This window comes from Megalopta genalis, chromosome 4, assembly GCF_051020955.1.
Source record: "Megalopta genalis isolate 19385.01 chromosome 4, iyMegGena1_principal, whole genome shotgun sequence".
Lineage (NCBI taxonomy): Eukaryota > Metazoa > Arthropoda > Insecta > Hymenoptera > Halictidae > Megalopta > Megalopta genalis.
The window spans coordinates 26842446-26859260 of NC_135016.1; positions in this window are offsets into that span (position 1 = coordinate 26842446).

Consider the following 16815-nt stretch of genomic DNA (forward strand, 5'->3'; position numbering starts at 1 on the left):
ACAATTTATGTTTTAAACGCGTTACGAAACAATTTATTCAGCACTTTGGTGTTCTTCAATCCTTAGCGCTCCGAAGGCTCCGCTACGGAGACATTTGTCATTCGTTCCGTAACTCCGAAGACTCCGCTGCGGAGCCAATTGTTTTTAGCATGCGTTATCGTCGGCGTTAGCAATTGTTATCTGTAGTTAAAACGTGCTAAGTCTGTACCATTACGATTAAACCATTTTTTCACCTTTTCTATGGTTAGCAACATGGAGAAAAATAAATATTATGATGAGAATTTAGAGCCGAATGATATCGAAGACGTATTTGATTTTGAAGAGTTAAAAGACATTGTGGAAGACAATGTTGGTTATGATTCTGACACTTCGAGTAGTAGTAGCGAAATTATACTACCAAAGGGACGAAGAATGAGAATTATTGAAAGTGAAAGCGAAGATTCGTTACAAGACTTAGATGAATGGCGCGATGTTACGGAAGAATTACATATTCCAGATAGAATACCTTTTAGTGTATTGCCACAGGTCATTGGACCACAAGTTCCTACAAACATTGAACAGCCGACACAATATTTTAAATTATTTCTCACGGACGAATTGGTAAATGAAATTATAAAGGAAACCAACAATTACGCAGAAAATATTCTAAACTTGAAAGAAATATCTAGTAACTCTATTTGGCAAAGTGAATACTGTGACACTTGTCCAAGTAAACCCAGAATGCACATGGGAGATTGTTATCAAAGATATCGCACCATGGTGAATTACAAAATTTAAAATTTATCTATAAAAAATTTATTTTATCTATATAATATATATTTTATATTTATATTTATCTAATATATATTTTATTATATTTTATTATTATTATATATATTAATTATATTATAATTATATTATTATATATATTTTTTATATTTATTTAATATATATTTATATTTTTTAAATATATATTTTATCTATAAAATAAATAAAATCAAATGCATTCGCAAGGACGTGTAATCTTTTCCGCTCAAAATAAGACTTCCTTTATCTCAGACGCTCCGCTCCAAAAATGTGCCGGAGTTGCTGGTAGGCAGTACTCGAGAAACGCGCCGAGCGCTAAGGGTTAAAATTGTCCAGAAATCTAAAAACACCGTGATTCGGGGGAAAATTTAATTGGACAAGAAACACATTTTGCGGGAGAAACAGATAGATACGTGCAAATATAATTCAACGCGACGGAGAAACGCGGTAGTCCGTCTCGAAATATCTTTGGAAACGGACGCGCGATCGAAATGGCTCGTGTTCGCTGTTAACCGTGGGAATCACGTTCGTTTAAACATTATCCGGGCGTTCATTTAGGACCATTGTTACGGCGAGCGCGGAACAACGCGACGCGACGTTGCAGGCTAAAAACTCGGCCGGCTGTTGGCCGTCGCGAAATAACTCAACGCGTTAATTTAAATACAACAAAGTGCAGGTGTGAAAGCGAAAATCCATGTTCCCGTTCAAATGGTTTACTCTGAAATGAACCGATGAGAGTTCGAATTGTGGACCGCGCGGCACGTTGAACGCATTACGGTTAAAAGTTCACGCGATCGAACGGAAGCAGCCTCGAAACGCGAAACGCATTACAGAACGTGATTACTTGCGGCGGACCGCGAACGTTTAATTTATAGTTTTTAAATATAAACCTTGCCCGACGTTCGTGCAAAGTCGTTTCGTATTGTGACCATACAATCGCGGTCGGTGCACGGTTTCGTTGCTCAAGACCATTATTTCCGAAGCATTTTCGATTCCTTAGTTTCAAATCGGTATAAAAGGTCTCTTGCAACAGCGGAGGCAACACGCGATTTTTTAGCGTGTACGAAAGTACAACGATTCAAATTATTCTTTGCAATTATCGTGCTCGAATTCGCGACAAGACGAAGCTACGGCGATTTGAATACGTTCTTCTCAAATTGTTACAATATTGTTCAATATTCCACGAATTTCTTACAATTTTACACGCGCGTACAATAATGAGTATTCCTTTGTCTCGTCAATTAAAGCTTAATTCGTATTGGCGATGGTAGTCACGTTATCGCCCGTTATAGGTGGTACGAAAACTTTTTGCGCGACAGCAACATGGTTAACGAGATTTCGTTTGGTTTGCGCAGCAAGCAGAACGAACGCGCCTTCGAATACCCGAGAATATACGAGGTTCAAAGCCGTGCTTCGTCAATTAAATGAAAGGTTTAGCCGTGAAATCCTTAGTTTAACCGGCGGGGCATCGGAGTGCCAACATTGTGCACCGAGCTTGCTGGGAATCGCAGCGATCGGTGCGGCAATCGGCGCGGCGGACGGTATTTTTGTGCACGGTGACGCGCCCCGTGTTTGCGAAAACCGGTCGGGTGTACAGTACGATTCAGGGGAGGAGTCCGCAAAAGTCCGCGGGATCAGTGCGGGTGTTCGAGCGATTCTGGTTTTCGCTAATTCAGCGGAGCGTGAGCCGGGAGCGGGAAACGGGTGGCGCGAAGCGGGAAGCGGGAGGAGAGGCAACAGGAAAGAATCGAGTCGAAAACGTGGTTTTTCGCGCCATATGTATGCTCTACTTTTAGTCCGGTTAACACGCCGATTTATCCCCCGCGAAAGCAATGACTACCGCAGTTTTTCGGATAGCTCCGCAAACCCCCGCACGGCGTTCGCGCGAACGCTATTCCGCCGCGGCGCGGAGCGGAGCAGGGCGAAGCGGAGCAGAGGACAGCGCGAAGCACGACCGGCTGGATGTTCACTCGTGATGCAGGGTTTTTGGAACGAGCCGAACGATTCCGAGGGTTTGGGTGGCAGAGAGGAACCCGGCGAGTTGCAGTTGCATTGTCGTTTTCCCGTGGAAATTCGATGGAGCCGCGCGGGGGTGTAGCAGAGCGAAGAGGACCGCGCCACGCCGCGACACAGCCTGGCGTTCTTCCAGCGCGGAAAACATTTAAAACAAAACCTGCTCGGCCCTCTCGGCCGTTGTACAACAGCCAGATCAGGTATGCAGGTATTCATTACTGTCAAAAATATGGCTGCCGGCTGCGTATTACCGCTACGCGTCTGCTGATTCATATTTACTCGTCGGCTATTCCTCTGCCGCGCGTCCCGTCGCGTCGCGACTCGCGCGACGCTTCTCTGTTCTCCGCGATGCCAGAAATGATCGACACGGTGCAGACTCGGGGACAAAAATCGGAGAAATTCTATACGATTGTATCTGTCAACGGAGAATCTAAAACGTGCAGCGATCGCTTAGTTGCGCAGTTTCGCAGCATTTCGTTTCAGTAAATGCAGCAGCAAAATCTTTACGATAGAACGTAGTAAATACTCCATAATTTTCCTTCAGCTTGTATACCAAAATGGACAATTTGGGAAGAGGAGATACGATTATTTGAGCCTTGCACCTCGTCTTTATGATTTAATAATCTGCTCTTCTCAAATTGTACATTTTTGCTTACAAGCCGAAGGAAAATTGGGAAGAATTTACTGTACTGTAGAGGATTCTCATCAACTTGCAATACCTTTCAATAATTTCGTGATAATTATAAATGAGATAATGTTTAAGCTGACGCATGTAAATCATCGTTTCACCATCCGATGGAGATTCGATGAAAACATTTTGTCGATTGCTAAGTCTTGTACGATTCGTCAGCTTTAAATAGAGTTTTAAATTGTGGAGATTTAGGTATAGAATTAAAGGAAACGATATAAAATAATTCTGAATTATTTCGAATCAGCTAAATTATACAGAATTTGCCCAATTAATTATAATAATGATAATTTACTCGTATACTATTTTAATTGTAATTATTTCACTGACTCGTCCGAAAGCATAGTAAATTATATATTATATAGTAGTAAATTGTATACCGTAAATATTTATGTAGTATATATTTATAATATATATATATATTATATTATAATATATTTATAATAATATTTACATATTATTTATATATATAGTATAAATTATATATACTAATATATAAATTATATATTAGTAAATACTCATTTGAAAGATTTGAAAGACTAATCCGATATGTAGAACAGATAGATGAAACATTCTGTATCAGTGAATACATTCTGTTATCCGCGTCAACTCTCTTGCAACTTTATTTGATATTCGGTATTTCTGAATCGTTGAATGCTTCGGAAATGCGCACGGGAGGTTTTAAATTTAACTTCGCTCTCAGATTTCCGTCCATTTGAACCGTACATCGTCTACTAACATCGGCGGCTATTAACACGTTCCTCGTCGCTTCGGACTTGGATTCGTAGAAGTTATCAAAGCTGTAAATGTGCTTGACACTTCGACGAGTAATTATAAATTGCAGTAGAATACGAGCAATGGGTGAACTCTATCGCTCGGTTTTTGGATGCAGCGGTGTGCGTTGAAAAATGCTATCGATCTTTCCCCGTGCGAGATCCCGAAATTTATTGCCGATACACAGGTGAGATTCTGTCCGCATGACGTAGCAGAGACAGCAATTTCAACGTCCAGCCAATCAATCTTGTCTCATAGCGGCGCTGAAACTTTCACGTCTGGTAAATTACTCGCATTACCATGATCACCGAGTGGTTTGACACGTATCATTAATTACGGGAAATTTGATTCCAAGTTGTTCCAAGGACTTCCTTTCAATCTCCCGTAGAATAAGTCACAGCCAAAATGGTCTATTCACCAAGTTCACAGCCCTCATTAAAATTTAACATAATAATATCCACCTTCTCTAGCAGAGTACACTAATTAGATTCAAAACGGGTTGAACGCCCTACACGGCGAACAAATGTGTTTTGTTCCGAAAAGAACGTAAGAATTTCTCACTTTGAATTTCTATTCTCGTTGAAATTAAAAATTTCTTTGACTGTTTCCGTGATATTCCAGCATATTCGATGCAATTAAACGGCCACGTACGCGATTCTATTTAATATAAAGAAGCAGTGTTAAGCCGTTATTCCGGCGAATTTTCTAGGTGTTTTATAATCTTGTCCGCTGGTGTATTTACGTAACCCTTCGGAGAACGCAATTTAACGCAATTATCGTAATAAAGTTAAATGAAACGAGCGCCGGTAGACGTACAGCCTCGGAAAGCTGCTCGACACGCGTACCCAAGGTTCACGAATATTTTTCATGCCATTATTATGATATAATTACGTGAAATGAGGGAAAAGAGATATTTGCCGGAAAACTGGTCGGCGCGCGCGCCGCTCGCCGCCCCGTGAATATTTTTCTACATTTAATATTCTCGTTGAGCGTTGTTTCCTCCGTGAGCCCCGGCCCGCGTCACAATTTACATTAACAGAATTACTCGGCGTCGAAAAATGCAGCGGAGATGGAGAAAAAATATGTGGAACGCGCACGCGGAGCACACTCGTGGAATCCGAATGCAGCCGCGCGGAATTTCGAGTGAAGTTGCGCGATTAATAACGGGAGCGTCGTTAAAGCCAAAGCGACGCATTTAAATTCTGGAAATGCCCGATTATATAAAATACATTAATTACGGAAAACATAGAGTATACAGGATGTCCCAGAAATGTCTCGCATTACGGAAATGAGGAGGGGAGATGAGGTCATTCTAAGTAACTTTTTCCTTTGAGAATATGCAAACCGCGGCATTGTTTGCGAGTTATTAACGAAAAACACTGACCAATGAGAGGCGAGGACGTGAATTACAACGTGGTCGATCGATCGAGTGCAACGTGCTTCGATCGTGGAGCGCAGTAGAAGAAGGGGGGCTCTGTCCTACGGAAATTGAAATTCAAATTGAAACTGAAGATCAAAATAATGTTGACATCACCCTGACATAACCTTCGCATGATCTTCACCCCACAGCCAACCTGAGGTGTCCCCGGGCTCCAGAAACAACATGTATCGCTGACCCAACACACACACACACCGGGGTAAAATAACATAATCCTGACATAACTTTAACATAACTTTAACATAACTTTGACACAACACTAGGTCTAACCAACATGGCAATCGTCCAATAAGAATAATTTTTCTCGTTTTCAATTTCATTCGTCAAATAAAGCGAATCAACTTCACTCGATAGTCATTCGAAAGCAAAGGGCACGAAGAGTTGAAGATTTTTCGACAGATTATTCAGTATTATTGTTTAATCATCACCATGATCAAATGTCTACTTAGAAGAACATGATTAGGCTTGTCGAACAAACTATTGGGTTGTCCGGAAAGTTCGTGCCGATTTTACATAGCGAAGCTTCACAGTATGATCGTGGATGGTTGATTTTGATTTATTTAGCATTCCTGGTAATTGACGTAATGTCGAGAGTGGATTATTCTCGATTTCTGTTCTAATCATATCTTCGTCTGTGGTGGACGGCCTACCTGGGCGTTCTTGATCTTTAAGGTCGAAATTTCCAGCTTTAAACCGAGCAAACCACTTCCGCACAGTTCTTTCGGCTACAGCATCCTCGCCATAAACAGCGCATATTTTATTCGCCGCTTGTGTGGCATTTTTGCCCTTTCGGAAAAAGAAAAGCATTAAATGCCTATAATGCACTTTATTTGCCACCATATTCTAAGGCGCACAAAACTGATAAAAATTAACGAATCGTAACCAAACTGCTTTCCAAATATGGCTGAAGTTATCTCTTTTAGAATATGTACACATGACATTTGTTTTCAATAATTGTGATATATTCAGTCAGGTCTCTCACGCTACCGAAAATCGCGGCACGAACTTTCCGGACAACCCAATATTACTAGCTTTCTGTTGGCTGAGGTATTAATATAAATATTTTCCACATCTCGAGCTTCTAAATCTGCGGAACGTGAAATGGAATTTCTAAATCAAGCTCGTGTTACCATTTGATAATTTAATTATCACCGACGAAACGTTATGTACTGTTCGAACAAGTAGAAACGGTAGCCAATAGACAGACGCGAAACGGAATTCGTATTGGAATATCCCAGCGAAATATTCTCGAAGAAGGTGCTCGCGAAAAAAGGTTTCATTTGAAATTTACATTCATTTACATTCGCACGAACCAACCAACGTACTGTCGCGTCTCTCCGACCTATACCTTGTATAATTTGGCAATTGAAATATCTCACGATTTTTCTAATAAACATTTATGAGAAAGAGATACAGAAACAACGGGAACGGGGACAAAGGGAACGGAACGTCACCGGAAAATGGGCGCAGTTTCGATAATTGATAGGAGAATTATGAGTGCGCCCTTTCTTCCATGCGGGAATATACGTTTTCTAACGAAAGCGGGAGCGCCGCGGTAAATATAACTCATCCTCTGCCGTAACCGAATGGCATTCGGAGTTGCACGATAAACGAGACCGGCTCTGCCTTCTCGCAAACTAGCTCCGCAACTAGAAATATTTGCTCTCATTAATGGAAATACCGAAAAGGCTTCCCCCTTTTCCTCGACTAGTCGCCGCGGAAATTGCATGCTCCGGGGATCTCTCGTGTTGCGATTTTTATTTCCGAAACGTAATTACCCGTTCGCTCTGAATCGATCCCTCGTAGCTTCTCTGTGGGTTTCTTCCCTTTACTTTGCTCCCCGTTTATCTTGATCTTCCAGTTCCTAATATAAACCCTTGTGCACTGTGCCAATCGATCGAACGCAAACTGGGACATTTATTTCCAGTGGATCGCGCCGAGGCATTACGAACATTCGTGTATTAGATCGATCGGTTCGAAGTGGTTCCAAAATTCTTGCTTCGTTCTAGTTATCCAAGAACGATTACAAACCACAGGGTGTCCCAAAATTATTGTACAAGCGGAAAGCGAGGGGTTCCTCGGGTCATTCGAAGTAACTTTCTCCTTAGCGAAAATGCAGTCCGCGGCTTCGTTTACGAGTTATTAACGAAAAACGGTGGCCAATGAGAGGCGGTTGAGTCGTCAATGAGCAGTCGAAGTCCAGTTCCGCTCATTGCTCGGCCGCTTCGCGTCAGCTGATCTCGCCTCTCATTGGTCACCGTTTTTCGTTAATAACTCGTAAACGAAGCCGCGGATTGCATTTTCGCTAAGGAGAAAGTTGCTTCAAATGACCCCAGGAACTTCTCATTTCTCGCTTGTACAATGACCTTGGGATTCCCTGTAGCCTGTAGATTTTATATATATAATATAATATAATATATATATATATATATATATATATATATATATATATTATATAATAATATAATATAATGGGTTCATATTATGGGTAATACATATTATGGGTTCCCGAAATTTCAAAACAAGATAGCTCGAAGAACGTGAACATTTCGATACACTCTTTTAAAGTTATTAAACTTGTTAAGCCTCCGTTGTCACACTGCAGAGGACCGCCTCGTACATTCGGCTTAAACCCGTTATTTTCAATAAATAAATAAACGAACAAAGAACTCAGACATTGTACGTTTAAAAAACAAAAATTCTACTATAAACCAAACAGTGTTAACTGTTGGAACAGAAATAGAGAGAATCAGGTCGAAAGATCGTAGCAGCCCTTTCTTGAGAGAGAGGGAAAATTCTGAACGCTCGAAGAGAGCGTTAGAGGCCGGTCTAATTTTCTATAAAATGACAGCCAGTGAAACGGACGGTGATCGAGCGAGTGCAAACGACGAAATTTTTCGGGCGGATCGTCGAATGCGAACGCGCAAAGGAACAGGCGGCAGGCGGAACCCTGTGAAAATTAGTGGGAGGGGCCTGGAGGGGGGAAGGGGGTCGGTGGCGACAAAACTGGAGGGAAATTATTACCCGGAGTCCTGGGAATCGCTGGCTCGGTGATTCGGTCAAGTACAGTTTAGCGAGAGTTAACGAGCAGGGTTGAACGCTCACGCGAGTAGGCAGCCAGTCGCGTGGATTCCGAGCGGTCGTTGCTATACGCTTCGCCGATTTAAAATCCGGCAGATTTTCAGCGGCGCGCGGACTCGTTTATTTTCCGCCTTTAATGCACGCGATATGCAGTCGAGCGGATGTAATTCCGCCGCTCAGACGAATTTTTATGACCGGAACGGGATACAGACGGATCAAGCGCAACGTTTACCCGTTCGTCTGAACGTTAATACGATTTATTCGCTCGCGGCCCGGCCTCGTTTCCTCGATGAACAACAGCATACTTTGTTCTAGGCTTGTTGATGGCTTCATTTACGGTTGTCGGAATTTTTCATCGTTCGCCACTGTTCTGGCAAACCAGTCGGGCGAACCGCGAGAGGTGCACCGAGTGCGAATTTTTCCCGAGGTAAATCATCCGGTGCAACGTCTTCTCCTCTTTTCGAGGTGATTAGCAATGCTAGGAGCACGAAATTAATTGTAGGTACACATCGATATTGCTAGAAGAGAACGTCTTGTAGTTTTCACCGGAGAATTTTTTTAGACTAGCCACCAAAAACTCGAACGTATTTCGTTCACGAAGCAGAAAGCAACGCTATGAAGAAAATATTAAATGATGGATTTTATGAAGCAAGGGTTGTTAATTCGTGAAACTACCATAATTATCGGCGGTGCAAACGGTTAATATCGAAAAAGAATGCTGAAGTAAAACGCAGTCCTGAAATTTTCTTGAAAGAAAGCTGTTTGCCTTTGAACAAATAAATGAAGCTTCCGTTCCCTTATATTTGTGTTTCGTCAACGTTCTTGCAAAGTGTTTTCACGTTCTACATAAGGACGTCTCTTATTTCGTCGCAATTCATTCTCTGCATTTCACATCGGGTTAGAATCAATACACGATTCACCGAATCAAAGTGTCGAACATGATTAGCAGAATTTCTGGCGCAGTCCCTTTTGAGTTCATCAACCCCGTGCCGCTTTACTCCTAAATCGAAACACGATTCTTCTGTTATCAATAGACTGCGGATCTTTGTGCAAAATAAAAATGATCGTCATCAGTTGCAACAAACGTGTGTCAGATAGAAATTTCTTTCGTTTTTTCTTAACCTTTTAGGCACGACGCGCCACTATAGTGGCTTCCGCGGATATCATCTTTCAGGACGACACGCCACTATAGTGGCTTTCGCGGATGTCATCTCTCTGGACGACGCGCCACTATAGTGGCTTGCTCTAATAGCTCACTCGCTCATCGTTTGAACCAAATAATCGTCTTTATATGCATTGTTTCACACTTCTTTTGTCTTCACATCGATTCACAACAGTCTACAGGGTGTCACAAAAATGTCTCGCAAAATGACGGATTCCTCGGATCATTTGAAGCAACTTCTTCCTTTACAAAAATTTTCTGCGAGGCACCGTTAACGAGTTATTAACGAAAAACAGTGACCAATAAGAATCGAGTACGGCTGACGCGAGGCGGCCCAGTCAACCAGCGCGCGAAGCCCAGTTCCGCTCATTGGCTCGGTCGTTTCGCGCCAGCTGAGCTGGCATTCGACCGCCTCGACCGCTGGCGCCGTTGGCTCGGCCACCTCGCGTCAGCCGTACTCGATTCTTATTGGTCACTATTTTTCAAAATAACTCGTTAACGGTGCCTCGGAGAAAATTTTTGTAAAGGAAAAAGTTGTTTCAAATGGCCTGAGGAATCCGCCTCTTTCGGATTGTGAGACATTTTTGGGGCACCCTGTATATACAGACAGAATATACAGTATCAGACTCTGTACAGTACATACCAGACTCTGCAGAATTCAGCCGTACCTAAAAGTTTAAATAACTTCAGTGAGTTGAACAGAATACATAGATGTCCTTAAATTCTTTTAATATTCTCATTGTTTTAAGTTTCACCTAACTATTTTTATATTTAATTATTCTATTTATTTTATTTAATTATTCTATTCATCAAGGTGTAGGAATGGAACTAAACGAAGACGAACAAGAAACAAATATTATTTCGTTCTATCAGGGAAATGATCAAGAACGAAGAGGTACAGTAAATTATTTCTAATTGATGCTCCGATTGTACACAAAAATAGACAATTTGGAAAGAGGAAATACCATTATTTGAGCCTTGCACCTCGTTTTTATAATTGTTGACAATCGGCAACTGTAAAAACGAGCCGCAAGATTCGTATAATCGTATCTCCTCTTCCCAAATTGTTCATTTTTGTGTACAATCTGAGCATCAATTAGGGAGAATCTACTGTACCGATCAATGAGTGAGGTGTGTATCGTGGAATCTACAAATCCCGGAGGAAAAAAAATGATACTTTAAGTATTCACAGCGAAACGGGCGGTAAAATAATGAAAATTGATCGGTCCGAGGTGGATAAAGGATGGTCAAGGAAAGAAGTACGAATCCGATGGAGAAACGTGTTGCAGTCGGCTCATCTAAGATCAGTAGTTTACTACGAAAACGAGGAACAGTGATTCGGGTCAGACGTTTCTCCTGCCTCGGGAGTAGATTGCCTCCGGGCTGTTGCAAATCCCGCGCCGGAAATCGATGAATTAAGTATCAATCTTATTCTAGATAGGGAAACGTTAGATAAGACGGGGAAGGAGATTTAGACGGTGACTCGTGATTCCTAGCTTCCTTAAATTGCCCCGCAGTCAATGAACTTGATCGAAGAATTCTCCGTGGAAGTAAATTCCTGTATCCCAACCGGTTCGACGTTCTCGGTGTCGAAAATTCGATGCAAAACCAATAATCACGTTTCATCGGGCCGCGGTGCCGCTGACAGTGCACCCATCCATATTCGAACACCCTGGAAATATGTGGCTCGAAAAAACTATGGAAACAAGCTTCGCAGCTATTATACATTTAAAGTGTGGTTCTCGAAAAGTTCAGCGCAAAATGTTGTTCAAGGATGCTTAATATTTGAACGGATGTAGGAGGCTCGCAGCTTATTTCTATTTTGGATCTGGAACGTCCACATCGCGTTGTCGCTATCCTACACCGAAATTGAACTCCAAAAATGGTTCGGTATTTCAGTAAACGTAGAGCAACTCATTTGTAAAATTATCAGTCGTTTCTGTTTGAATAATTGATGTTGCTCGACGAGAGAAAGAAACGTGTTTCAACGGGTTCAGGCTAATAAAAAACCGGACAAACATCGGAAAGCTTCTGGCGTAAATCACTTTAAAGGGAATTGGATTTATTACCAGGATTTTTCGAACGCTTTTAATAGCAACTTCCAATTAGAACGGAACAGTTCGACCCAGTTTTAAAACGCAGCTGCCCGATCCGCTGGACGCGTCGTGTATTTCCCGAAACAGTCTGCCAAACTAATGGAATACGAAGACCGGTAACGGCGTGCCGTAGGGCTCATCATTCTCCGAAGATGAACTCTCGTTGCATCGTCATAAGCCGGAAATCGCATTATCCCCTACAGAATTTCTGACTATTGCCAGTACCAACGTGGCACAATGGGGGCAAAGTTCGAACAGAAATTTTCTGCTTGACACGGATAGATATTTTCGTCCTGCTGAATCGAAGGCATTGTCGTCGCTTTAAACTATCGATCGAGTGGTGTTCGAACTTTTTCTAAAGCAATTATTTAACAATACTTCGTTTAGATCGCGACGAAATGAAAACTCCCCGCCGTTCAAGCTTTAACTTCGGCATGAAATATTAATGTTAATGAATAAACCGAGGATCTTCATAAAAATGTTCTCCATCGATCTCAAGAGATGAGAGTTGACTTGGGAACTTCAGCTATGCATTGAAAGATGGGAAAGGTTATTTTAGTGGACTATGTGGTGAAAGATGGTTTGATCAAACTAAATTTATTCTATATTATTTTATTATTTAATTTGTTCTAATTAATATTCTAAATATATATGTACATATAAATGTACATTAAATAATGAAATGATACAGAATGTGATGTGTCGCGGAGCTCGCGAAAGATACGATCAAGCGATCGAGCACGGCTACAAAGCTGTAGCGAAAGTTGCGAGTGCTATGGATTAAGCGAAACTTGACTGCAAGCGCAGAAGAATTACAAGCGTAACGTGAGTTGCAAGCGCAAAGGTATACAGTCACTGGACTGCAAGCGCAGAGGAAAGTTGCAAGCGCAAAAGTATACAGGCACTGCAAGCACAGAGAAGAGTTGCAAGCGCAAAAGAATACAGACATTGGACTGCAAGCGCAGAGGAGAGTTGCAAGCGCAAAAGAATACAGACATTCGACTGCAAGCGCAGAGGAGAGTTGCAAGTGTAAAAGTATACAGGCACTGCAAGCACAGAGAAGAGTTGCAAGCGCAAAAGTATACAGGCACTGGACTGGAAGCGCAGAGGAGAGTTGCAAGCGCAGAGGAGAGTTGCAAGCGCAGAGGAAAGTTGCAAGCGCAAAAGTATGCAGACACTGCAAGCGCAGAGAAGAGTTGCAAGCGCAAAAGTATACAGGCACTGAACTGCAAGCGCAAAGGAGAGTTGCAAGCGCAAAAATATACAGGCACTGGACTGCAAGCGCAGATAAGAATTACAAGCGTAACTATATATCTATGTAACAGTAGCTGATAACTGATAACAACTGACAACTAATCGCGTATTCGAGGGCCTATTTATATCATTGTGGGCCATCAAGTAGAAAAGGAAAAGGAGTGGGATTTTTGAATATTGGAAGGACTAAGCAGCGCTGAACGTTCATTGCAGTGCACGGTGCATACGAATGCTCTAACGAACAGCGCTGCATGGGAAACAAACGGAAAATAGGTAACGCATTTATTGGAAATATAATCGGGATTATTGGAAAGATGGCCCAGGCGACAAGTCGCGGCGATGTAAACAAGGCGGCCGTCTTGTGTATGTTATTGCAGGTCGTTCAACCGGACCGGCGTCGAGCCCGAACAGCTGAGTTGTGTATAAAAACTAACGCCGCGCGAGCGTTCTCGTACACCGACGAGAGGTGACGTCACCAGGTGACGCAGTAAAATTCTAAAAGAGCGGACTGAATTTTCGCGACGTGTATCTTTTCTCTTAACAGTTTTAATTATTTGAAAATAGCATGCCTGTGCCCTTCTATTCTCCCGATGTTCTTTCTATTTTCTATTTCACGTTATTTTATGCACTCGTAGGTGCATAAGTACCGCGATATCAAAGATTAATACCGCAGACATTAGCATTTTAGCGGCGGAATCTCTATACTTAGAAACCGGCGGTTCTGGTTAATTTCATATTTATTGCCAATTGTACGAACTTCGACGATTCTTATCAAGAATTAAGGTATTAGATTCGGTTAAATCGTCACGGCGGTTCGAGCGGGGAGTATTTTAGTGTGTTGGAATGAAATTAATAAGCCGACTGCGCGAGCTCGCCTATGCATGATTTAATTAAATTAAATTTAGACTTGCCAATATGTGACGAGTTCTTAAAGCACGGGCCACGAAGGTTCGCGTCGATTGAAACTGGGATACAAAGGGTGTGGTAAAGTAAAAAAGAAACCAGCTTCGCTTGTTTGCTCGCTGAGAGCGACAGAGAGAGAGAAAGAGAAAGAGAGAGAGAGAGAGAGAGAGAGCGAGGGGGGTGAAATAGGTTTCATTAATGAAGCTTAACAGAGGGTTCTCGCGTTTGCCAGCTGTCAAATAACGATTGCCCTGTAATTGGCGTTGCTTTTAACGCCAATCCCAAGCAACGAGTTCCCTCTCAGGTGCAATCTGCAATTTGCAAGCGGATTATCGAGGCTCGCGGCACTTCAAAACGGCAATTAAGCTTTCCCTTCTCGAAATTTCCAGCGGTAATGTAACCCCTGTCAGCCGGCGAATTAATGGCGCGGCGGTCAGCGAAACGCTACGCGGAAATATTACTTTTACAAACCAAGTTAACCGGAATAATTAAACCGGCATGTGACAGTGTTTTGATTAGGAGGCTCGAATCTCTACGCACGCGCTCTAATATTTAACAACGCGGCACACGTTGTAAATTCCATTCGGCCACCGGCAAAATGATTGCGGGGGCCGATTGAATTGTAACTTTAATTGAAAACCGTACGACGCGATCGAATAAATTAACTGCTGACATTAGTCATTATGCGCGATTAGCGCGCTCGCCCACCTGGACGCTTTCTAATCTTTAAATCTGGCGAAATTGCATTGCACGTTTCATTTGAAACATGTATTTATACCAAGGATGCGTGTTTCGGTTGCTGAACTTGAAAAGCGATTTATGAATATTTGCGTCGGTTTCGCACCGTTGCCGGGTACTGTTTGGTTCGAGAAATTATGTGAACGCTGGTTGCAACGCGTTACAACGAAAAAACAGCTTCTACGGTGTGAACACGCGTAACGCGTTTGCTGCTAGATCGTAGCAACACTCATTGTCAGCAAATCACTCCTATTCTGGCGCTTCTTCGACAGCGTAGGCTACTGAAAAATTGCCAAATTCTAAGCCGTTTTCTAAGCAAAAATCACGCGATACCGACGCAGCAAAGGAACATCGTTACGCGACGACAAATGACAACTTCTATTATGATGATATTATCACGACTATCAAAATGTCTATTCTCGAGGTCCAAGCACCGCGCGAATCTCACTTTCGACATCATCCGATCCGTCCAGCTGAGATTCAACGCTGCCTCGTCCCCGCGGTCGGAAACCCGAGCGTAAACGCAAATCCGTGACGGTGATTCGCGCGGTTGCTCCTCGAAACTGAAAGGCGAAACGGCTGAAAGAGAAAGGGCTCGTTAGGCGATGGAGAAGTGGCATTTCTTTTTCATCGGATTTTCACGTTGCCGTGAGAAGCTTGCGGGGCCACGAGTGATCCGGGGCTTAAGGTCGCCGAGCTAAGTGAAACGCTTCCGTTTCTACGGCACGGCGGCTCGGCTCGGCGGCCGGCTTTAATCGCGCGGAAGCATAACAGTATCGTAAAGGAAGAATACGCGTAAACGAAGCCTCGGATCCCGCAGGCTGTAACGGCCACGACGGGATTTTCGCTGGTCGTCTAACTTCTCGTTTGGATAGGCAGTAGCTGGCGTATTAACCGGGCGACATCCGAGCGAAAATTAAAAGAAACGTCGGTGCTTCATTAACGCGGAACGCTCTGCTGTTCGCCGGAGTCCAAGAAATGTTTACGCGTTTGCTTTCTGACACTGATAACTGTAAACGATGCATTTCATACAGCGAAAAGTCCATTCACCGTAATTGAGGTTACGAGAAGCAGCTGAGAGATGGGGTTTTATTGTACAGGATGACAGTTTTGAAAACGGAGCAGTTTATTTATCAGTATTAATCCGAGACGGATCTTTAACCAGTTAGCTGCGGCGCCTCCTTTTCAGAACGCGTATCTATATGTGTCGCGAGAATCAAGCGACGACGAGTATACTCGTCAAACACGGAGCAAGTGTCTCTGTTAAAATATTGAATCAAAAAGACGGTTTCATTTCATAAAATTAACAATTTCATTATTAATATTTACTCATTCACTTAACATTAACATATACTACATACATAATAAATGAAAAACGCAGAAAAAATCAAATACTTATAAAAGTTATAGAAAAGCATGCAAGGAAGCTACCTATATGTGTCGCGTGAACTAAGCGATGACGAGTATACTCGTGAAACACAGTTAAAATATTGGATCAAAAACACGGTTTTATTTTATAAAATTAACAATTTTATTATTAATATTATAATTATTATATATATAATTATTTATATATATTTATATATATAAAATAAAATATATATTTATATATATATTAATTATATAATATTATATATATATATAATTATATATTATAATTATTAATATTATATAATTCACTTAACATTAACATATACTACATGCATAATAAACGGAAAACGCAGAAAAAATCAAATACTTATAAAAGTTATAGAAAAGCAAGCAAGGAAGTAAGGAACGATATATATTAACACTTTACACGTCGAACACCAATATCGTGATTCTTTTCTAATCTTATTTTTATAACAATGTAAACCCCTTCGTGTAGAGAATTGGCCTCGAA